The sequence below is a fragment of the Amborella trichopoda genome, chromosome 10 (assembly GCF_054954075.1).
Source record: "Amborella trichopoda isolate Santa Cruz 75 chromosome 10, AtrichopodaSantaCruz75HAP2 v2.0, whole genome shotgun sequence".
Classification (NCBI taxonomy): domain Eukaryota; kingdom Viridiplantae; phylum Streptophyta; class Magnoliopsida; order Amborellales; family Amborellaceae; genus Amborella; species Amborella trichopoda.
This window is the reverse complement of record NC_142345.1, coordinates 41,719,247-41,745,318: the sequence shown is the minus strand read 5'-3', so window position 1 is coordinate 41,745,318 and position 26,072 is coordinate 41,719,247. Positions and strand designations below refer to the sequence as shown.

The 26,072-nt window shown below is 35.2% G+C and overlaps 1 pseudogene across 1 annotated transcript; it reads right to left on the bottom strand.

Annotated features, from left to right (window-relative positions):
• Positions 1–692: 692 nt before the first annotated feature.
• Positions 693–25,244, bottom strand: LOC105420636 (nudix hydrolase 2-like; annotated as a pseudogene). Its single transcript, XR_016042162.1, has 8 exons — positions 25,111–25,244; positions 17,749–18,022; positions 12,172–12,237; positions 2,276–2,413; positions 2,107–2,184; positions 1,848–2,008; positions 1,558–1,666; positions 693–1,044 (listed from the first exon to the last, which is right to left on the bottom strand). The product of XR_016042162.1 is annotated as a nudix hydrolase 2-like (transcript).
• Between the last annotated feature and the right edge of the window lie 828 nt (positions 25,245–26,072).

Here is a 26,072-nt window from a genome sequence, read left to right as displayed (position 1 = left end):
TAGCCTAGATCAGGCCTAGCCCAAAAACCCAACTCTTGGGCTTGGAGGCCTATAGCCTGGTCCTGTTAAAGCTGCCTGGGTCAACAAATATTATTATTTTTTATTTTTAAATGCATAAAAAAGGCTGTGCAAGGCTAGGCTAGGACGGGCCAAGACCCCTAGCCCATGCCTAAACACAGAGGCCAGCTTATAAACCCTAGCCTGGCCCACGGGCCAAAACTCAAGGAAGAGCTGTTTTGGGCTGGGCTAGGCCACCAAGCCCGTTGCCCGTTGTCCAAAATTTTAGTGCATCCATAGCTGCCCAGTTTCACATCAATCACGACCGTCTTGTAACCGACGCAAACAATTTTATTCTTGCCCCAATACGACAGACTCTTCTAGCTATGACCATCTATTCCACTTCTTCCCCTTGGAGGACAGACATGCCATGTTATGCTCCAGCTGGAATGGAGGTACACGACTTTTTGGATATGGCTACCAGGACGCCCCAATAGCAACACGTAAAACTCATATCCTTTTGGAGCCAAGAGGTTGCAACCCTCTGTTGCCCCCTTTCTTTCCCTCATGAAAGGAAAATAACTTTCAGATTCTAGAAGCATAAATACCAAGCCAAAATATAAAACTGAAACCTCAATTATTCTCTCTATAGGCTTTGAAAGGCATCTTGAAGCCTTTTACAGTGCCAACAGGGCTGAGAAAGCACAGAGATATGATATAATTAAGAATATATACAGTGGGACCACATGAATTTTGCATATAGAAAACAATGAAACCTAGATAAAAGCAATCGGCAGAGAAAAAGAATAAAGAGTAAAAAGAGACCACTTAAGGAGATTTTCAATCTGAGCTGGAGGGCCCATTCAAGTCTCTACTGTTAAAATACAAGAAACTCTGTTCGACTGATAAGCTGGGGGATTTTGGACAATGACGTGAAAACCCTCGATACCCCTTATCTATCCTTGCTATGCAGATATCGATAATCTTCCTGAGGGATTCATGTGACTGGATAAAGGGTTGAGCAGCATATTCACCAATAGGCATCCACTGAGAAAACAAAGGATCAAATATCAGTTACTGACAGTTTAACACAGACGTGAGAGAGAGAAAGACAGAGTTGTGTGTTTGATAGTGATTGAATTATTGTTTGTAGTGTGTGGTTGTGTTTTTCATTTTCTATTTTACTTCTCTTGATTTCATCTTATTTTTTTCAAATTTATTATACCATATATGGTGAAATCAATTTGCATAGGCGAGTTGGTTTCAAGATGTTAGATTTGTTGTAGTGGGGGTTCACCGCAACAATGTGTAATCGAAAAAGTCTTGATTCCCAGCAGTAGAGAAACATGTATACGAGCGTGTAAGCATTAAAAGAGCGAGAGAAATACTTGGGACATATGTAAAATAATAATTTAACAAATAGAAAGTGAGAAAATATATGGAGGTATATTGTTACGTATTGCATGTGGATGTATGCACATAGGTAACACATTAACTATGTGTATGCATTTCCATGCCCACGTGCACATAAATGCATGCACGATTAGCATGTATCCATACCTGAGCGTCTTCGATCTCGGCTTCTTGTTTCACAATATCATGTGTCAAGGGGTGCAACATGCATGTGAAGAACAGATCCGACTTCCCAAAGAAGATCTCATGAGTGTGCCTACAGAATTAAAATATCATGATAAGCTCCATATATGAAGAAATGAGGTAGCCTTAAGTGTCAAGCCTAGGGAACAACACTATTTTTTTGTTCAGAAAATGTGTATGTTCAATGATGCAATGTTTAACCATGGACAAAAGAGGTTGGGGTGGAGTAAAGATTTGAGGAAGAGAGAGAAAACCTGAACCCAAGAACTTCCACAAACTCTGTCGATCTGTGATGACATAAAGACAACTTTAAAATAAAGGAAAGCTAGTAGATATTATGTAACAAACAGAACATGTTGCTTACCCCTGTCTCTTCTTTCACTTCTCTAATGGCCCCTAAAAAAATATCCTCACCCTACAAAGGAGATCAGGCATAAAAATAGTGATGAAAGCAGCAAGAACTCATTGATCAAATGGAAACTTATTCGATTCCAGATCTAGAGAGAGAAATACCGCATCAACAATGCCCGTAGGAAATTTCCATACACCAGTCCCTTGTAATATTCCAGTCTTTTCCTGGACTACCAGCACCTAACATACATGGCCATGCAGAGAGAAGCAAAGTCACTAATAGGTGTGCACAAATGTGTGTGTGAGAGAGTGAGAGAGAGGGAAAGAGAACCTCTCTTTTATCATTCATTACAAAAGCACCAATTCCAATCCGGTGTGTGGCATTGACAGGGATGGTATGAGGGGTGTCAGGAATCCAGTTTACAAGCATTAGATATGTTGCCTCTGTATGGTGATACCAAAAGCCCTCCTGCAAGGCATTAGACTGTAGTTTCAAGAAATATTTTCAATATAGAAAAATATTGACAAGGGGTCATCAAACAAGGGAATTATCTTAAAAATCCCTCAGAAAATCGAGCCTTTGAATTAAAACCTCCTCCTTATTCAAATCAAGTAGCCATTAAATTTCAAAGGCTACCTTCCATACAGCTTCCCAACCCTTCTACATATTTCTCTCAATAACGATTATTGAAAAGACCTTCATCCTCTCAACATCCAAACATCTATTCCCTTGATTTATTTTAGTTGAGTTTATCTTTATCCAATGTACAAAAATTCGGCTGCTAGACCACCTAGGCCTGTTTCCCAAACCGCCTAGGCATGGCCTAGGCACCGGGGGGGGTGGATGGCAACCTAAGCGGCCTATTTCTCACGCCTAGGCCAGGGGCTCCAGGCGAACTTGTTTAAGGTGGGTGCCTAGGTGGGTCTAAGTGCCCACCTGGTGCTTACTCAATTTTTTTTCTTTTACTTGGTGAGAGAGAACTAGGTCTACGGAGAGAGATTTTTTATTTTTTGTACTTCTATTCATTTATTTTAGATAGAAAAAATATTTGTTTTCAGTAGAAGTATCATTTCTTTAATTTTTGTTTATTAAAAAAGTAAAGTACCTGGCACAATCCTTTAAAAAAGTAAAAGTATCCTTTTTTTTATTTAGTAAACACCTTTCTTTAATTTTTAGAAGAGAGAGAGCACATTTCTTAAAAAAGCACACATGGCACATTTACACTAACACATGCATATAGCCATGATATTAATATTACTTTTTTATACAACTGCACTTTGTCTGGCATTAGTATTAATTTTTTATACAAATAAAAAACATAAAAGGAAGAGAATGCCCCCCCACCCCCCTCCCCCCTCCCCCCCCCCCCACCACAGCACCACAATAAAAATATCTAACAACTCTTCTCCTTGTATCTCTCTTCTCTCTCCTTGACTTCAACACTCTCTTGCCTTGCACTTCTATTCTCTCTCTCTCTATATATATATATATATAGAGAGAGAGAGAGAACGATAGAGAGAGAAAGGTTTTTATGCTTCCTCTACAGCATAGAAGTTTTATCCTCTCCCTACCATCCAGCCGTCCAATTTTGATCAAGAGAGCCACTTACCATTTGATCTTAGATCTGACGTCTCAAAGTATTTTATTTTATTTTTTTTATACATATTGTATGAATATGAAATTTAGTACGTGCCATCTTCTCATTGGGGCGCACCTATAAAAAATATTAAAAATAATTTTTCGATTAAATATAATGACCAAAATACCCTTTGAAACTTTTCAGGGGTATTTTGATCATTTTATTTTATTGAAAATATTTTTTTTATATTTTTTGCTAGTGCCACTTGAATAGAGGAATGGACGTCCAAAATTTGGTGTCAAAATAGTTTATAGAAAAAAAATTAAAAATAAAATAGTGTAGAGACATGACATTGTGATTGGGGCAATCTTAGCCCTCCATTCAAAATGGACGGTTGGATAAAGGGGAGGATAGAACTTCTATGTTGTAGGGGAAGTATAGAAAGCTTGCCCATATATATATACGGTAGAAAGGCGAGAATTGGTTTGAGAACACAAGGCAAGGCTTTTGGCTGCCACCCATTGACCTTTTTGCCAAAGGTGCGGCCAATGGGTAGATTTTTGAGCCCATCCAACGTCACCAATATAGGAGGGAGAAAGCTAGGAAAATTACCGTGATTGTTGATTTCTTTATTGCGGAAGTTTTACATGTGGTACCACCAACATATAAAGCATATCTGACCATTATTCTCAATTATCTGAGCTGATTGAATGGTTTGGATGGCTTCAGTCACAATGTCACAAGTTAGCCCTTGTGCGGCAGATATCGATCCAGCAGCTCAGAGTATTTTATTTTCATTTGTTATTTTATATATTGCTCTAAATTTGGGGTGCGCACATATCTAACAGGGGAGCACATGATAAAAATAATAAAAAAGAATTTCTAGCTAGGAAAAATGACCAGAATACCCTTAGAACTGCAAGGGCTTTTTGGTCACTCATTTTTATCAGAAATAATTTTTTATTTTTGCTAGGTGTGCTCCAATGAGATGATGTCATGCCTTGAAATGATGTTTGATGAAGATGGGGGAGTGATGAGCCCCGTAATGGGGTTTTTGGTGAGGGAAGAGAGGTTGGGAGAATGCAGAGAACAGATATTTGGAAGGCATGTGGTTATCTATGGATTTGTGTGGGATTTCCTTACCCTGGGCCCCGGGGGGTTGTGGGGGAGTGGGAGAGAGAGAGGGGATGGAGAATACAACAGGGTAGAGAGGAAGAGAGAAGAGAGAGAGGAAGAGAGAAGAAGAGAGAGAGGAAGAGTAAAGGTTAAAATTACAGAGGTGGGACGAGGGAGAGCATGATCTCTAGGAAACAAAGGGAACGATCCCCATCGTTCATTCAAGTTAAAAGAAATAAATGGTGGGAAATTCCAGAGGAAATATTGCTAAGGAACACTATATTGTTTTTGAGATTTTTCCACAGACACACACATGCTCCGAGGAGCATAATATATATACATTAACTCCCCTGGGCAAAAGAACTACTTGCAAGGACTTTTTTGTTCAGAAATTTTGGGATCCGCCTAGGAATCAATCACTAAATAACAAAAACAATTGAGTTTTGAGTGCTTCAACACTTATATCTTGCCCTCCAAAAATTGGACAGTCCCTGTTCAATCTTGGGACGTTAATTTCATCAAGCACATAGAATGTGCGATTTTAATTTTTCTGTTTTTTAGGTTGATCACTAGGTTCAGAGATTACATCCCCAAGATTTGCGGTCCAAATTACATTTTACTTGAGGAAGCAAATGGACAGTATGCTCCTGCTAGTGCAACATTTCTATACACACACATGTAACAATATGAGTAGCATGGTTGATTGAGAAATCAAAATTCCAGTGATGCCACATGGATGTACTGCTGCACAACATATTCAAGAACCTGATGCACATAATGTTTATATAAGAATATGAATCCAACAAAGTTATAGTGCGAAACTAGCAAGTATTTGACTGTGGTATAAATAATAGGGTTCTGAACTACAGGTTTGATATGCTTAAGTCTTCCTTATTTTTAAGGTTAAAAAAAAAAAATGTTTTATAATAAATAAAAGTTAAAAACAATATTGTCTAACAAGATTCTTTTGGGAAAGAATCTGACAAATGCTGAGAAGAATCCAAATGTGTTGGATTCCACATACCCGCATGTTTCAAGAAATCTCTATCCAGGATTGTTTGGAATGTAGAATCCAGTTGTGACCATGTTGTATCACAACCTAATTCAAAGTTTTTGGAAAACGGGTGCAGAGCCTAGGGTGAAGAATTTATGCAATACTAGTGGAATCCACATGCTCTGCACGTGATTTGAATTCTTGTAAAGTAAAAGGTTTTTAATAAGGGTGTGGTTTACATAAGGTTGCAACCATAAACAATCAAAGTAAGGTGCACCATCAAATTTTATCATAAGATGTAATTTTGGCAAACAATCAACGTAAGGCGCATTATCAAATTTTATCATAAGAGGTAATTTTGGCAAAAAAAATTCATAGGATGTGCTGAAAATTTATTTTCCATCTCTAAATATAAACTTTTGAAAATTTACTTTCCATCTCTAAATATAAACGTTTAGACTAAAAATTCGGTTAACATCAAGTAGATCTATAAATACATGAAAATATTGAAAACGGACTATCCAGATAATATGTTACTCGCCTAACTTGCGTTATTATTTAAAAGAAGTATTAATCTTCAGTAAACCACTGTTTCAATCTGTGCAAAGCATTATTTTTGTGGTGCCACTGTGTTGTGCTACGTACTCAACTTGTGTGAAATTCATTTTAAAGAAGTTAACATGAATATACAATTTATTTAAACTGGACATATTCGCAGATGACATAGATTGATGAGACCCAAAACGGTGTCAACACAAAGTTTGAAATTTGGAGGGATGCTCTAGAATTCCAAAGTTTTAAAATTAGTCGGACTAAGAGTGTATATGGAGGGCAAATTTAGTAATAATAGGAGTAGAGATGATGAAGTAGTTAAGATTGACAGTCATGAAGTACAAAAAAAACCGCACTTTTGATATCTTGGGTCGATAATCCAAGAAAATAGAGAGATCGAAGAAGATGTCGTACACAGAATTAGAGCCAGGTGGGCGAAGTGAATATGTGCAATTGGAATTTTATGTGATCGCCGCATACCAATGAGGCTGAAGGGCAAGTGCTTTAGGACAGCGGTGAGATCAGCTTTGCTCTATGGGGCAGAATGCTGGGCGGACAAAAAACAACATACTCGTAGAATGAGTGTAGCGGAGATGAAGATGTTGAGATGAATGAGTGGTATGACAAGAAGGGATAGAATTCGCAAAAATCTATTTGAGAGAATTTAGGCAGGGCGCCAATAGGAGATAAAATGAGAGAGAGTAGATCTAAGTGGGCTAGCCATGTGTGGCGCCGAATAAATACAGCACCTGTTAGGAGATGCGAATTAGTTCAAGTGGAAGAATTGAAAAGGGTAAGGGGTAGGCCCAAAAGGATGTGGTTGGAAGTAATCCGAGAAGATATGAGGACTTATGGCCTCACTGAGGATATGGTCTTTAATGAGCAGATTGGAGAACCAGAATTCCAGTTAATTGGGACAAGGCTAATATGATGATGCTGATGAAAGAGATATGTTCATTGAATTACCTAAAAATTATAAACTGGAAGTTCTTTATAATGATAGTGCTAGATTATTATATTGTAGGTTTGGTTCTAATTAATCTTGTAGTAAAGGTTAACTTTATCAAAAAATAAAAAAACAAAAACTTGTAGTAGTGCAATGTGTCATTTTATGTTGGCACTATGTTATGTTACCTGCTTAACTTATGTATTTCAAATAAATCAATATGAATGAAGAATTTATTTAAAATAGATCTATTGTTTCATTATATATTTGAAAGAGGCATGAGCATTACAAATTGACACGGGGGCTTAATGTTTTAATTGCATAGAAGAAAAAAAATATAAGTGTTTTAGTTAAAATATATTGTACGTTTTTTTGTAATTAATGTTATATTTTTTAAGTCAATTAGAAATTTTTAAAAACCTTCTAATTTATTATATAACCTAGAAATGTGCTACGCATGAGCCTAAAAACCTCTCTCTTCTCTTTTTCTCCATTTTCTTTTGTCTTTCTACTTTCTTATTTCTATTTCTTCAAAGGTGAAACCTCAATGAATCGACCTATGAGTTTCTTTTTATTTCTCTCTTTCTCTTTGTTTTTTTATTTCATCTCTCTCTTTTCAATTTTCTTAAAATTACTCCGAAAGGCTACCATTTTAGAGAGAGCACTTATAGGTAAAATTTTAAACTTTACTTATGTGTGTAGAAAATGAATAAAATAATAATATACTTTGCATGTGTATAGAAAAATTAATAACCTTTTCAATAGTTGAGCCAAGAGAAAGCAATATTATGTAGTTTTTCCTACTTGGATATAACATAGTCGCCTACCCTAAGTTAAGTTTATAAGGTGTTAGAGGTGATCAAATTATATTGCTAAAACATTAGGAATAGGAAGAATTACAGAAGCCCATACCTAAATTCTCATCTCTCTCCCTCTCTCTCTCTCTTTGCTTTAAACACCCCATCCTCCTCTCCCTCAAAAGTGCAAACTTCAATTCTCTCTTTAAATTGCTACCCTCTGTTTTTCCTGTTAAACCCATTGTTTTTCTATTAAACCTATATTTTCTCTCTCTCTAAGTAAAATTATTTTCTTTGACAAAAATGGTATACTTTTCAATGAAATCTATTAGTGTCCTCAAATCTCTCTCTTCTCTCTCTCTCTCTCTCTCTATATATATATATATATATATATATATATATATATATATATATGGGATTACCTACAAAAAGACCAATTACCTTTTACACAAAGAGGTCACAATCATTCTTGTCCCTTAGATTTCAAAATGGGTGGTTGTAAGAATATCATTGCTTAGACACAAAGATCCAAAAAAAAAAAATCTCAGACTTCGTGATACACCCCAAACCATCCAATTTGACATCTAATGAGGGAGAATAGTTGACCGTATAAAAGGTAAATAGTCTCTTTGTAGACAATCCCTATATATATATATATAAATCTTTGATTTATCATTTTAATATATTTATAAATCTGAGAATTATTTTTTGACCTAGGTAATTTTTATTGATACAAAAATGTAAGATTTAATGTCTCATGTTTTGAGTAAAAGGTTGATTTTTCATCCAAAATAAACTATCTTGCATTATTGATTATTCAAATTTTGCATTATAAATTATAAGTTATCATTATCAATTTAAAATCACTTACATTTATTAATAAAAAAAATTGACTATTTAAAACTACAATTGTAAAATATAATTATTCAAAATATAATTTATATTTTAAATTTTTTTCACCTGATGCGAATAATTGTAGCTTTTTAAACAACTATTAGGAAACACTATAAATGTAAATTTACTAAATTGGATGTGATTTTCTATTTTATAATATAAATTTTTTATTAGATAATCAAGGACTCAATTATCATTTTCTTTAAAGATGTTGATCATTTTGTAAAAGTTCTAATGTAGTTATTGTTTCTTTTGCCGCATAATATAATGGAAAAAGTTTATATAAGGGTAAGGCCCTAAACAATCAAATTAGGGTGCACCTCAAAAATTCATTAGAAAAGGTTGCTTTGATACTGAAAAACCCTCGATTCGATCATCTTGACCTCAAGACCTATGGACATGAGAAAAAATAGATTTCAAGTCTTGGAAATGATGTATCTTGCATTGAATTACCTAGACCGTGTTCATAGATCTACTCAATCTACAATATTTTTTAACTTATAATTAGAGATGAAAATAAATTTCAGGCCATCATAAAGATTTCTAATTTAGAAACAACATATTTCGGTACTATTTGAAGGTGTGCCCTACTTTGATTGTTTAGGCCTCGGCCTTATACAAATCACACCCTACCATAATAGCCTTTTGGTTTGGGAAATTTGTATAACATAATCTGTTGGGAGGCTAATATGCAATTACTCTATCAAAACTGATTAAGTATTTTTGCGATCGAATATTTAGAAATCCATTTTTAATCACAAATAAATGCTTTCAATTCAAAAAATTAAAGTTTCCATATTCTGAAAATTATATATATGTTTTCAATTGAAATAGAATATTCCCAACGGAACACAAATAGTAGTATGTGATAGATACTGTCATAGATACTTTACCACCTTGTCAATGATTGTGTAGAGTGTAGTAAACCTTATTTGTAGAAATAAGGTTGGAATCTCATACAAACCGCACCCTTATTAAAATATCGCTTTTAAATTTATCAAACACCAAAATTAGAAAATTTTAGAAGTTTTATTGAAATGAAATTAGTAGTCTTGGAATATTGGAATTTATGTGAAATAATAAGTCTTGGGACTTGCAAATCGGAATAAATGGCATTTTGAGAAGAAAAAAAGAAAGACAGGATAGAATATGATCTATGCATAAAATTTGAAAATGTTAAGCAAATTATTTAAATACTATCAAAATAAAAAGATAATATTAACATTAATTTCCTAGGATTTTATATATAATAAATAATTTAGTTTATTATATATTTAAATTTCTACTTAATAGTAAACTAAGTTTGCCTTTTATATGAAAATATTTACCTTTAAATAAAATACTGATGTATTTATTAAAACTTATATTTATTAAAACTTCAAAATAGATTTGATGTTTCATTGTCCAACTCAAATTTCTATTTTATAAAGTATTTATTTCAAATAATTTATGAAATTAGAAATAATGACATATTTTATAAATAATTTTATAAGTTCATAGGACTATATGGTATTTCAGCTAAATATAGGGACAAGTTGGAACTAAACAAAAAAAGCACTCTAGTGGGATGACATTTGATGACGTCCTCCCTATTTAATGCTTGGAAGTTTACTTTGCAATGTGGTTCCTGGAGATCATATTGTATATTTATGTCTTGAGGTAAAAGGCATGCTTAGTAGCATTTTTAATCTAAAATTCATAAATCTCCAATTAAAATGAATATTTTAAAATGAAAATTGCAATTTAAATTTTTAGTAAAACTTTTACATGATGGATCATGTAGCCAATGGACCATAAAATACTTGTATGTTATAATTTTATTAGTTATTATTCTTGACCTAAGCTTTTAGGTTGCCCACTTTATAAAATTGTTCAAGCTTTCTTGATGGCACGTGGCCACGAAACATGTAGCTTCCATCTAAACCTAACTTTTCCCTCTTTATTCTCCATCCGAACCTACCTCTAAGTCTGAACCTAACTCACCTAACTATTAAGTCTTAGATGAATTTCCTAGTCATGAACCTCCTCGCGTTTTATATATAGAAGATACGAGGTGCTACTTGGCTGTTCTCCTTTATTTCGAGTCATATCAACCACAAGATGATCAGCACAGAGAATCTCCATAACCTATACGCTAAGTTCAGCATTGATGGGGTATTGGAATCCACTATGGTTCTGGCATAATCCATACTATATCAAAGGACTGTAAACTAACAGTGAACAGTTTCAAAAAAAAAGGACTGTAAATTAAGGTTCATACTTGTATAACAACATGGTAATGTATAAAAACTAAAAAGGTGATGTATTGTTTTTTCTTCTTATTTGCTCATGATGCTGCGATTGCGTATAGGTAGTCCTAATGTGTCAGGTGGTTCAATGTAAGGACTTTGTCTACTATTGCCAACTATCTGAAGTCCAAACATTTGTATTTTTGGCTAGGCCATATTGCTTTAACCTAAAGATTTTAAGAAGAATCCAATAAAATAGGATGCTTCTTTTTTCCCTTTTTTTTAGTTATTTATTTTTTAATGATATGAAAGGGAGTGATGGTTCAGAGCCTATGAGAAACTACCTAGTACACAGTATTCTTAGCAGAAAGGTATACCATTGATAATGCCATGGTCTATGAGAAAAAAATGTTTCATTGAGGCCATCATCATCTAATGAGATGAAGAATGGTGATAGATAGCGATTGAGACACACCATAGGAGTCATGTCCTACTCTCGAGGGCCCGCTCTCTTTTCATCACCATCCATCATTTCATGAGATGGGGGTGGACTCAAAGGACTAAGGTTTTCAACAGTCCAGTATGTTATCATATAATTTTCCTCTGTCTTAATGGAATACATGAGGCATGCCTTTCCTACCTTTAGTGTTTTGATTTTGCTGGTCTATGAAATGGTAGCATTTTTAGTGATATATGTTAGGAATGCCTTCTCTCCTCATGCATTCCTTGTTTCATGCCTTCGAAAACTACATTCCCCAAAAATGCATTCTTTTCCAAAGGTATCTTTCTTCTTATGATTTACTTTCATTATGAATTATTTATTTTTATCATTATTTATTAAAAGCACTAAACACTAAGTTCTAATTTTGAGGTATAGTTTTGCTTTAAACCAAAGCTATATACCCCATTAAATCCCAACATTCTCCAAAAACACCCCAATCAGCAGAAAGCAAAAGCATGAAATAATCACAACCATCCATAAAAGACTAGAGTTCATACAAAAGCATCCAATGCATGTAATAAAAATGGAATACACATAGAACAGGAACAAATAAGTGCTTGAAAATATTTGTAAAGTAATATTTCAGCTTTTTAAGTAACCACACTCCAAATGACATACCTGAACTGCAGCATGAACAAGATGTGATTGTTCAATAGGTAATTTCATCCGAACTTCTTTCTTACCCTGTAAAACAAGATTGGAGAAGTTGGTCGAGCAGAAACTATTAAAAAATGCTAGAAAAGATGTTGATGCATCAAAATATATTATACAATGGAGAGATCTGGCGGTAGTAAAACAATCAGTAAAAAGCCCAAATTTAATATAATATGTCACCACCAGAGTAACAGCTCCAAATCAATGTTTAGGAAGTCGCCTCAGCCAAGGTACTCAGCCCTTTGCCAAGGTGAGTAACTTGGCAGAGTCCGAGTGGACTCAGCCTATAAACCCAAGAAAATTGTGAAAAAAAAAACACAAGTAAAAAAAAAAAAGTTAAAAAAAGTTAAAAATCAGAGAAAATCAGAAGAGATAATAGAGAGCATGAAAATACTAAAGATAAAAACAATCTATCAAAGATGGATTATTGAATAACTTGATTTTAAACTTAACTATTTCAGAAAAATTAAAAAGGACAAAAAATATAAAAGTTCCCAAATCATCTTAGAAACTTTCAAAATCATCTAAAAACATATTGCTGATTAACATATTGCTGTTTTCTATGCTTTTCTGTGTTTTTTAACATTGTTTTGTATTTTTTTGGAGGTTTTTGTGGGATGGTGAGTTGGGTACCCAACTCGCCTTGCCACTAGCATGAGGCCGCGTCACTCACCCTAGTCCTAGTGGGCTTGGGTGAGTCCAAAAATGCTGCTGCAAATCATTATCAGAAGTACTTGGACACACTGTTGCCACACCTTCAGAGACCACCCTAGATGAAAGTTATCAAAATCAATGGCTTTGGAAACAAAATCCCAAGAATAAGAGTCAATTGTCTAAATATCATTACAACAATTCCCACCACCAACCTTTTCTTTGATAAGTATCTACCACTACCAAATTAAAGTCATTGGATCTTTCATTGCATCAACCTCCTTTAAATCATTCAGCCATGGGCTCCTGGACTAATAAAAAAGTATCCCATTGGGTTCGGGAGGCTCTTCCTAGATGTACTCACATATAGAGGGAGACTCAGCCTACTAGCCACTTCCTCTAGCTTGATCTCAGTTGCTCTGATCCCCAAGATCAGCTCTTTCCCAACTTTACTCTCTGTGTCAATATTAATTTCTAGCACTTAGTAACCAATATTTATGTAATCAACCTGAAGAATGGAAGTATAACAGAACATTTGAGTTTGAAACAAGATGGAGGTAACATACCAGAGGACTACCAGGCTCCACCTCCACATGGTATGGTGGATTCCACCATATTCAGGGACCAGTACTGCTAGATTAAAATATAAATATAGAAGTCGAACAATTTCCATAGCCTGCTCATATGGTAAAAGGTATATAAACCAAGGAATATATGAGCATGTGTACCTACATGCATACATTTATTTATATATATCTTTGTGTATGTGTGCACAAGGGAAAAGACCATGTGCAGGACAGCTCTTCATGGACTATCATGGGAGTTAATTCAAACACAAACAATTGGTCTTCACGTATTTCAGGATAGAAATTTAATTTGCCTATGCTATCAAGGTGCAGTCCATATATTTTTTTAAAATCTAAAAAATCATAACAAATATAATAATATATAGAAAAAAACATAGATGTGATTTATGTGATTGTAGATATTTTATTTTATGCAATTCCATAACAAATATAATAATAGCCTGATAAAGAGCTATAGAGTTTGTTGCAAATCTTTCATACAATTAACATGTAAAACAAAGCAATATATTCTATCTCAATTACCCAAACTTCCAAACTTCACATAAACATCCAAAATTCCATATTCTAAATTTCAAACTCCAAAGAGACAACTACCAAAAGTTTATGAAGACAATAAAAAAACAAAAGATAATCAACTCTCAAGAAATAATCCAAATAACCAAAAACAAATTTTCTAAAAAGATAACCAAAAGAATCTCTTCTTTTCAGAAACTTTAGATTCCAATAATTATCCAACTACTCTTTTTTTTTAGTCTTTTAATCATCAAAGAACCATCAAAATTAGTTTTATATACCCCCTGAACCCCCAATAACTCCTCCCCCCCCCCGGGCCCTTTTTCTTTTCGTTTGGTGGTTACCTTGCCCACACTCATGTGCCAACTTTTAGCCCACAAGCGTGGCTGCATGTGTAGGCGCATAGCCATGGGGCCTCTTGAAAAGTATAAGCTAGATGCCCCAGATTGAAGCATAAGAGACAAAATGGAGGATGTTGAACTCAATTTGCCCCAAATTTTAGTGCGAATTCATTCTTTTTTATTATGAGAAGCTAGATGTGACCTAAATGTGTGCAACATTTAGGGTGCCCCTACTTTTCTAAAAAAAAAAAGTGATTTTATTAGCACAAGAATCTAGGCCATTTTTCTCTCTCCTCCTATCGTGGCCGTCAATCATGTATTGTGTTATAGGCCAATCAGCTTATTTAATCTCTCTCTCTCGCTCTCTCTCTCTCCATTTATATATTTACATAGGGAAATGATTTCATGTAACATCCTCATCATCATCATTTTAGCATTTTCCCAATTATTGGGGCCGGCTACATCAATCCATTCTTCTCTATTAAAAGCTATATCCTCAGTGAGGCCATAAGTCTTCATATCTTTTCGGACTACTTCCAACCACATCCTTTTGGGCCTATCTCTTGCCCTTTTCAGTCCTTCCACTTGAACTAACTCACACCTCCTAACAGGTGTTGTACTTGGTCAGCACCACACATGACCAACCCGTCTAAGTCTATTCTCTCATATTTTATCGCCTATTGGTACCACGCCTAAATTCTCTCGAATATATTCATTTCGAATTCTATCCGTTCTTGTATTTCTACTCATCCATCTCAACACCGTCATTTCAGTTACACTCATTTTATACGTATATTGTTTTTTGTCCGCCCAACATTCCACCCCATAGAGCAAAGCTGTTCTCACCATTGTCCTATAGAACTTGCCCTTCAGCCTCATTGGTATATGGTGATCACATAAAATTCCAGTTGTACATCTCCACTTCGCCCACCCAACTTTGATTTTGTGTGAAACATCTTCCTCAATCTCACCATTTTCTTGGATTATCAACCCAAGATATGGAAAGTGCAGTCTTTTTTATACTTTCTGGCTGTCAATCTTGACTACTTCCTCGTCTTTACACCTATTATTGCTAAACTTACACTCCAGATACTTTGTCTTAGATCGACTAATTTTAAAACTTTTGGATTCTAGAGCATCCCTCCAAAGTTCTAACTTTGTGTTGATGCCATTTCGGCTCTCTTCAATCAAAACTGTGTCATCTGCGAACAACATGCACCACAGTACCTCATCCTGTAAGTGCCTAGTCCAGTCGTCTATAACTAAGAAAAAGAAATATGAGCTCAATGTTGACCCTTGATGTAGACCTATTGTCATTGAAAACTCACTCATCTCTCTACTAGTTGTTCGTATACTAGTTAGCGCTCCATCGTACATATATCCCACCAAGTCGATGTAGTGTTTAGAGACACCTTTCTTTTCCAACACCCACCAAATCAAATCTCAAGGCACTCTAGCATAAGCTTTCTCTAGGTCACTAAAGACCATGAGGAGGTCGTTTCCCTTCGCTCTAAACTTCTCAATCAATTTTCTAAGTAGGAAAATAGCTTCAGTTGTTGACCGTCCTTGCATAAAACCAAATTGGTTTTCAGATACACTCGTTTCATGTCTTAGTTGTTGCTCAATGATTCTTTCCCAGAGCTTCATAGTATGGCTCATAAGCTTGATCCCTCGATAGTTTGCATAATTCTGTATGTCTCATTTGTTCTTGTAAATAGGTACCACAATACTTTTCCTCTATTCGTCTGATATTTTTTTTATTCTCAACACCTTGTTGAACAACTTCACCAGCCAGTCAATGCTAATTTCCCCATGCAATTTCAAACCTCTATCAAGGTACCATCTGGTCCTAAAGCCTTTCCGATCTTTATCTTTTTCAAAATTTCTTTCACTTACGACATCCTAATCCTCAAATGTATCTATGACCTCCACTGTCACTTGTACCAACAGTCCTTTCTACCACTATGTTCCCATTGTGTTCGTCATTTAATTTTTGAAAATAAACTCTGCACCTTTCGTTGACCTCATCATCCTTCATGAAGACCATTTAATTCTCACTCTTAATGCATTTAATATGGTTTAGATCCCTACACTTTTTCTCTCTTATTTTTGCTAATTTGAAGATATCTTTTTCACCTTTTCTTGCTCCCAGTTTATTGTATAGATTATCAAATGCCTTAAAGTTTAGTTTTACTTACTATCTGTTTAGCATTTTTCTTGGTATTTTTTAAATGAAAAAAGTTTATATAAGGATGCTACCTTATAATGTAGAACTACGGATGCCCCTCAAAACTCCATCGGAAAAGGTAGTTTTAATGTTGAAAAACCCTTTGATTGATCATCTCGACATCAAGATGTATGACTATGAAAAATAAAAAGATTTAAAGTCTCAGAAATAGTGCATTTTACAACATATTATCTACACCGTCCATTTTCAAGATTTTCATATGTTTATAGATCTACTTAATTTTAACCATTTTTGAAATTTAAAATTTTATAATTAGATATAAAAATAGATTTGAGATAATCCTAAGAACATTTTACATCAAAATTATATACCATGATAACATTTGAAGGTGCACCTTACCTCTACACCTACGGATGCATCCGTATGCAAACTGCACCCTTCTTAAATACTGTTCATATGCAACAGCTTCATAATAATTTAATAAATACACTCCTTTAAAACGCTGTCTATACCCCTAAATTTGGCAAAGACACTCGCTTTATCCCAATGACCAAATCACATAAAGAAGGGAAAAAAAAATTTAGAAAAGGTTCAAATTAATCTCACTCCAACAATGAACATAATTTGTTCGTTTTGGTGGACAATAGATTTAGGCCTTTAAGAATTACAACTCAACTTAAGAAAGAATTCGATCATTTGATGATGATAAGGCTATCTACCAGGTTTGAGATCAAAGAAATCGCCCAAGGCCCAAATCTAACCATCCCATCAAATGAATGGCCTACAATTATTGTGTTAAAAAAACCACATTTTTAGTGTGCGGTTTTGAGATTTTATTTCTTTAATATTGTTCAACGAGATGAAATAGTATATGTTTCAAAATTGGGGTCAAACAAATGCCCCTAACATGACTTTTGAAGGTGGATTTCCATTCCATTACTATAAAACAATTTTATGAAATTACTAATTCGCTTGCATTATTTGAATCTTGTTTTATTTTATATATCAGATAGGGCTGAAAATTTTGAGAGTTAGCGAAAATGGCTGAGAATTTTGAGAGTTTGAGAAACTAGAAAAATATTTATTAAAAACAAAATGGCCAAAATAACCATGAATGTTGCAGGGGATTTTTTGTCATTTTTTTTTAGAATTATTTTTTTATATATTTTTCACGTGCATGAGGGCGAGAAATATACACACTCAAAATCTTAGCTGAATCCAATGGCTAAACCAACTTAAGAGTCAGTGAACAAGAGATTACCAAGTGCCTCCATTTGGATAGCGATGCTCTCAGCGAGCGAACAAAGGCTCCAACATCCATAGTTGCTTCCAAATGAACAATAACACCTCCATAGGAATCCTCCATCCATTTGAGTAGTTCAGCTTCATATTCCTCTCCATCAAATGGTAATTGACTGGTGACGAGTGATGGGTTTTTAGAGCTTGACATTGCGTAGATCACAAGGATCTCACCTCAAAATTGGAAAGAACTGGAGCCGAATAACTTACAAGGAATGCATCAGCATCCACAAGTACTGAAGTTCAAAAGAAAATTATACAAGGTAAGAAATATCAAAAAAATATTATAGCATTTTAACAACCTTTTGCTATCAAACAGACTTAAATATAGTAGCAATAAACAAAAGACAAAGGCAAAAGACTGCACACAAAAAGAAAAATTCTACTAAAACTTTTTGTAACAAGGTTTAGGAAACGATATCATATTGCGATGACTTCTATTTCAAAGAAATTTTTGTCTTGATAACTTATAATCATCGAGAGGATGATATCATCTTGTAATGGAAATGGCCATTATACCAAACATTTCATACATAAAAAAGGGGAAAAAAATATAAAAGAAAGGAGAATTCCCGTTAAGATGCTATATTGAATGCTTTCATTGTTGTTTTATCTTTTCTTTTTTCTTTGTTTTCCTTTTCGAAATGTATAAAATTCACTGCTGTTGAAGTCCAAACAGCCTATATAATAGAGTAATGGCTGAATCCATAAATAATAATAATAATGATGATAATGATAATGATAATAATAATGATGATGATGGTGATAACAATAATAATGGCAATAATAATAGTAAATAGCAATAATACTAATAATATTGGGGTCTTTCAATGCTTTTTAAGGGTATATACATATTGAAGTTATTTCATGCAACTGTTTTATAGTGAGATAATGAGCCACACCATCAAAAATTATGTTTGGAGCACTTGTTTAACCCTGATTTTTAACATACAGTAAATTCATTATGATGAAGAATCTCCAAAAACAAAATTTGAAAATGCACAACAAAAATTGTGGTGTTTTTTTAAATCCAATGCATATAGGTCGTCCATTTGATGGGATGATTATATCTAAGCCTTAGAGGGATTCTCTTTTTATCTCAATTTTTGTAGATGACCTTAAAAACATTATATATATATATATATATATATATATATATATATATAAGAAGATACTACAAAATGCCTATAGGTGAAAATGAACAGTAATTTCGCCTACCCTCATCACCGCCCAAAGTTCATCACACGGTTACGATTATCCGGTAGTATTTCATTTTTCATTTTTTTTCTACAAATCGGAATGACCTCAAATTTGGAGCTTGTGTTCATAAAAAATATCCTGAAATTTTGAGGGTATTTTGGTCAATTTATATTTTACAAATTATTTTTTTTATATTTTTATTAAGTGCGCCTAGATGAGAAGAATGAAAGCCTAAAATTTCAAGTGACTTGTATGTGTAGAAAAAAAATGAAAATTCAAATACAAAATGAGATTGTAACCGTCAGATCAGCCCAGATTGAATCTGAGCCATTGGCTGAATCAAGTATATTAGTCAGACATTATCTCTGTAATAACTTAAACCCTTCTTTTGGCATAAAAACCAGAGAATGGTTTGAAATGATATTGCTTGAAACAGGTTCAGTTACTATAGCACACTATTACCAGAAAAATTCGGGAATAATATCATATTCAAATTACAGATACGAAAAGTTCTACATTTCAGTGAATGGGGTTCAGACCCTTCAAGGGCAAAGAGATTAATATCCCCTGAATTCCCAAATATGCATTTTAGATACTCCGAATATATTGAAGCCTGACACAAAATCCTTACTGTTCAGAACCAATACTATTCTCATACCTGGTTCTTACAATTCAAACTCCCAATTACAAACCCATTCCCAAACTGGTTCAAGGACTGGTTCATGGTATGGGGTTCCAGAACCCAAATAATGCCTGCAGCCTTACAAACATCTGAAGACAAGTTCATAGAATTTAATGGGAGCAATCCCAATGTGCATTATCATACGTATTTTGTAGCATTATACCATAGATATTAAAATGGCAATATGCTATATCTCCCAATATAACAAATAATTATCAATATATATCATGCTTAGGAAAGCAAATCTGAATAAAATGGTGGGACGTCTTCGTACAATATAAAACTCCAATTTACATACCCGAGGAGCAATAAACCATAAAGTTGACTAAGTTATGGCCATGTTAATCTTTCGTACTATCCACCATTACTGTAAAACCATGTTGTTGCCAACATAACCTACGTTGTGCAATCACAGTTTCCTCCAATACGGCCTTTACTTTTAGTAAAAGCACACTAGATAGCTCAGGGGCAGTAGGGGGTTTAAAACCTTTGCCATGATTTGCAATGGCATTGCATGGCATCCCTAAACCTGCTTGAAGCGGCTACATTGAATGGAATCGTATTGTTGACAAACATTTTCAATATAAGCTGACATGCAAAATCACGAGAAGTCCTAACTAACGTTTTCGCACTCATTTGTTGTTCTTCTCTATGATCACAGCTATTTGTGTGAGAATCCATTAATAAGCAAGGAGGCAGAGGGTGTGTAGAAGGCCCATTACCAACACAGCAACCTTTGGACAACCCACTATTGGTACTAGCACCACCAGCACATTCCACGACTACGAACACGTTTCTTCAGGGATCCCAAACGCATTGATGAATGATGAATTGTGACCCATCTGTCTCCCATATTGTTCGGAGAAATATTCTTCTTCAGTATGATATTCAACATCACCCTCATCACTATTTTTTTCTAATACATCCCTTTCTTGATGATCTGGGCATTCAGTTCGTCCCTTAGTCAACCATTTATCAAGGATTGTCTTCGCCAGCACCATCACATCTCAAGGTGCATTTTTGGCACTTTGCGATGTCCTTTCGTGCTGCCAAGTGTTTCTTCATTCTTGTGATCCCTGCAGTGGTTGTCTTCCCACAATGGTTGCACTTAAGCCTACCGCCATCAATTCGAGTGTAGAACTGGTCCTCTTTCCTACCTCCACATCCTGGTCTAGAAATGTATGAGTTTAAATTTTATAAGTCGATTTTATGGTATGAAAGGAATTCCTTATATGAAAAATATTTAGGCTTAAATCTGACACTGTTGTATTACCACAAAACTGCAAGTTATAACAATCATTACAGTCCATTTTGCTCTGCCAGAAACTGAATTGAACAAAATTTACAACTTTTATTTCCTACTATGGTAAACATTTCAGCTGAAATCTCACTGAATTGTGTGTTGTGTTAACACAAGAGCTGGAATAGACAACAATCACTACAGTCCATTTTGTGTGGCCGAAAAAAACCAAATTTTGGTCAAAACCGAACAAAATTCACAATTTTCCTTTCTTTTATGCAAAATATTCCGTCCATAATCTCATTCGATCTTGTCGTAGCATTCAATCTTGTCGTAGCATCAAAAAATTCCTAATCTGTACAGCCATTACATGCCATTTTACCTCACTAAAACCGATGTTGGTTGTTTGGGGTCTCACCACGATTGACTATACATCACGGTGTACATAAACTCCCTTATAATTGGGATCAAATTTAGGGAATCTGGAGGCATGAGATGCGCTCACTTTCTTCGAAGTGTTAAACGGCCCCGTCTTGGTAAAATTCCGAGGTGCAAATGGGTCCCGGCGAGTACAGTCCAAGAATACAGTAAAATCATAATATAATTCCTAGGTCCCTGAGTTGCACACTCATGAGACCCGTACAAAACCACAGTCTCAAAAATATTGATATGTCTTTCCAATCGGTATGATACCACATACATCAATTGGAAACAAACATATCTCACTAAAAAAGTCTTCTCTAATTAGTATAATACAATTATTGATTAGTATTGCAGACTTCTCTCTCACTATAAAAATCATCATCCAATTGGTATAATACAAACATCAATTAGGATGGCAAATTTCTCTCTCACTATAAAAATCATCATCGAATCGGGTATACTACAAATGTTGATTAGAATGGCAAACTTCTTTCTCTCGCTATAAATATTTATCATCCAATCGGTATACTATAGTAAAACATCAATTCGAAACAAAAGTAGATATATGATCATCTCGCGCCATAAATAACTCATTAAATTTAACAATACTTGTTACCTGAAATTTACGCGAAGTTAGTGCTTCACTATCTCTTACTTGAGAGAGTATGAGCCTTATGAGACAGAGAAAGCTTTTGTTCACAAGAGAGCAGGGTAGAGAGAGAGAGAGTGAAAACGCAAAACGTGAGAGAGAGCTCACTGCTTCCTGTTATCAACAATAAGCTCATGAGATTTTATTTAACATGTAGAAAGAGAGAAGTCTCTCGTACCTCTTAGAGAGAGCGAGGGAGAAACAGTTCACTATAAGGCTTCCTGTTAGCACAAAGTCCCCTTACTCTTAACTAAGCCCGTAAAGGGCCTTTTTTATTACTAGTGAGAAAGTCTCTTTATTACGAGAGAGAGAGAGAGAGCTCTTGTTATTAACACCTCGTGAGAAGGTGTTAAAAAAATAAGAAAATCGGTCTATAAAGTGACCACGTAAAAAGGTGGTTACACCTCATTAAAGAAAAAGACGGTGGACCTAAGGTCCACCCAAATAAAAATGGACCATCCAATTTCTTTAAAATAATTGGGGTTATTTTGAAACACTTTTTCAACAAAAGCCCAACAATCCCTCACCTGTTGCAAAACAACAAGATATCTCTCCAAACATATCATAAAAGACAAATGCACAAGTGAAGATGTCTTATAGACTTGAACCTCCACTTAGGGTTATGTGGAACGCTTACCAAAACAGTGAGTAGACACACATCGAACTATGTCCTTATTGATAGGCCTCCCACATACCACACATTCTCTTTAAAAAACTCTGGTTTTCTAAAAGGCTTACGCATTTAAAGGTCTTTCATTAATCCTGGTTTTCATAAGCACTCTAGGGGATGCCTAATTCCCATAGGAAGTGGCCTCCAGTTCCACACTCATATAGGTGAATCCATGGAAGATGTCCTGCAATGTGATACCCTAGCCTAGGCCTTACATCATCTAGGCAAATGGCATTATTAAGCGTGAAGCTCAACCAGAAATATTGTGGTACCCACATTCATCAGACATCACAGAATCGACTTGTTTTTCCCTTTGAACCTTGGACTTGGGATCTCTTTATCTTAGGTAGGATTCCCATCGCCCTGTGGCATAAAACATTTGGGTTCAATCCCATCCCTCTAGCTTTCTTCCCGACTTGGTGCCTTGCAAGGTCTTTAATTAATATTTTACCAAGTCCTGGGTATTATTACTCCATCTCAAGCATAAGTCTCAATTGATTGTGCATCAAGTGAGTATATTTCGATTTTTTAGAATGAATCCCTAACCTTTTGTTTGGTATACATTAGCTCCACAGTCACACTATATGAGACTGCATGCATGGGCCTTGAACAGGTGGTACGTCTACCATCAAGTCTTTAGCCACTTAGCCTCCTCACTATGGGTTCCAAGGCAATATTCTCCATTACAAGTCTACCTCTTGGAATCTACAAAAAAATACACCCCCACCGCAAGTGGAGATACATCTGATAGTCATAGATTCATTAGAATCCATGAAGCATCGTTGTACCTCTTATTACAACGAATCACCCACATTATGTAGGTCATGATCTATAGTTCCTTTAAAAAATTTTAGGACCCTACATACCGTTTCCCAATGCTCTTAACCTGATTTACTGGTATATCCATGGAGTTGACCCACAGCAGAGGGTAACCATAAATCTTATATAAAACATGCCTACAGTGGCATAAATCGACATAATATCTTCGGATTTTGGGGGCAACATACAAATTTAAAAAACTAGGACCTCACAAGATGTCAATTTAAATCAAATGTCCCTTTGCCAATTATCTTGCCAGAGATGAGGTAGTCCTTTTATGGAACAACGTCACCCCCACCATTTCTATAGGTCCCAAAAGCAAGCTTAAATTTTGAAAACAAGTCCGGTGGCACTTCAGTCCACCCCCTACTACACAAACATCAGAGATCATAACAAACCATATCCGTCACTCACTTAAGGCTATGGCCTTTACTTCTTTTGAAGAACAACCATAAAATCAATAAATACATGGCAAGCAGATAGACACCAGGGGTCTGTGAATTACACACCTTCCAATTTTCTAAGAAATTGGAACCTCTGCTACCATCTTAAATGATGTGCATCACCAAAACTGGTCTGGCCTTTCGCAATCCTGGTTCTTATAGTTTAACTAGCAATCGATAGACATCTCCAGAAATAACCAAGTTTAAGACTTCAAAATTGTTGGTTGTTTGGGGTCCCATCGCAGTTGACTATACATCACGGTGGACACAAACTCCCATTTATCTGGGACCAAATTTAGGGGGATCTTGAGGTACGAGATGCTCTCACTTTCTTTGGAAGTGTTAAACGCCTCCATATCGATAAAATATTGAGGTGTAAAGGGTCCCGTCAAGTACACTCCTAGGATAAAACCAGATCGAAATACAATTCCTGAGTCCTTGAATTGTACTCTCTTCAGACCCGTACAAAACCATAGTTTCAAAAATACTGATACGTCTTTCCAATAAGTATGATACCAAAGATCAATTGGAAACAAACATCAAGTATGATAAGCCTCTCTTATCTCTTAGAGCGAGAGTTAACAGGAAGCCCTTTACTCTTAACTAAGCCCGTAAAGGGCCTTTTTTTTTATCACCAGTGAGAGAGAGACAGTTTCCTCATAACGCGAGAAAAATAAGAAGAGCAGACTAAGTACGTAAAGGGCCTTTTTTTATCACTAGTGACAGGACAGTCTCCTCATAACGAGAGAAAAATAAGAAGGACAGTCCATAAGATGACCACATAAAAAGGTGTTTTTGAGAGAAAAATAAGAAAAGCAGTCCATAAGGTGACGACATAAAAAGGTCTGATTATCGCTCATTAAAGAACAAGATGGTGGACCTATGGACCATCCAAATATTTTTAAAAAATTAGGTTGAAAGACCTTTTCAACAAAAAGTTAACCATCTCGCCAAATCGAACAAATTTGAAAGCTAAAAGACACACACAAAGTAAAACCTGTGAGCTCTGCAACATAATTTAGGAATAAATTTGATTCCAAAGAAAAACCTAGATTTATTGCAGAGTTTCAAGCCCTAGTTAACATCATTTGATCAATGCATAAAACACAAATATAAAGAAGGAAAAAATAATCAGCGAAAATCCAAATTCATATGGTTCATAAATTTCCACCAAAAATAAATGAAAAGGATCAACTACCTCTTAGAAATGGAAAGATGAAGCGATGAGCTATTGCGATTTGTTAGCAGAGATGTTTTGGTTGCAGAAGGAGCACAAATTACTCCATTTGTATACCTTGAAAAGCCTCCGCTTGCTAAGGAGCACATAGTACAGCGAGGGGCCCTACATTTCTAGTTCCAGATATTGTTTGACTGATAAAATAACACTTATTACCCATAGACCAGAGACTATGAAGTACAGTATAGACCGGTGTTTTAATAGCACTTATGACACATAGACAAGAGACTATGAAGTACAGTATAGACAGGTGTTTTAAAACACTGATATATGTAATCCGGATTGCCGATTATGAACAAATTTGGACATAATCGGTTCAAGGATGGTACAAACCCCTTCAATCCCCCTTAAAACGTCTTCATTTTTATTTTGTGATCTTATCTAATATTTTCTTAAGCCTCAAATTCCCACCCTATTGACCCCTACTCTAATTTTTATTTATTTTTATTTTTAATATTTTCTTGAATCACTTATACAGACCAATCCAGATCACTTGCGATACCTACAGGAGAGTGATCCACCCCAATGATCTGTGTTTTGGAACACTGGTGTAGTAGGCTAATGGATATTAGATTTGGCCAAGACCCCGTGCCCATGCCCTGAGGCAAATTATACAAGCCCTAGCCTGGCCCTTGGACCAAAGCTCAAGCAAGGGTTGTTTTGGGCTGGGCTGGGCCACCAAGCGTGTTGCTACCCCTACCCCACATCCAAAACAATGTCATGGGACTCAACCTAGGCCATTCAGACTTGGCCAAGAAATTCAGCTTCTTCCTATGGGCGAAGCGAGTTTTGAACGAGGAGGTTGTATATCATGTTTTTTTTAGTTTAATTGTATTAATACCTGAAATCAAAACCTAATGTGCTAGAAAGCTTTTTTGGTTACTACTACCACATAAAGTTCAACCTTTTGAATCCTGTAATAT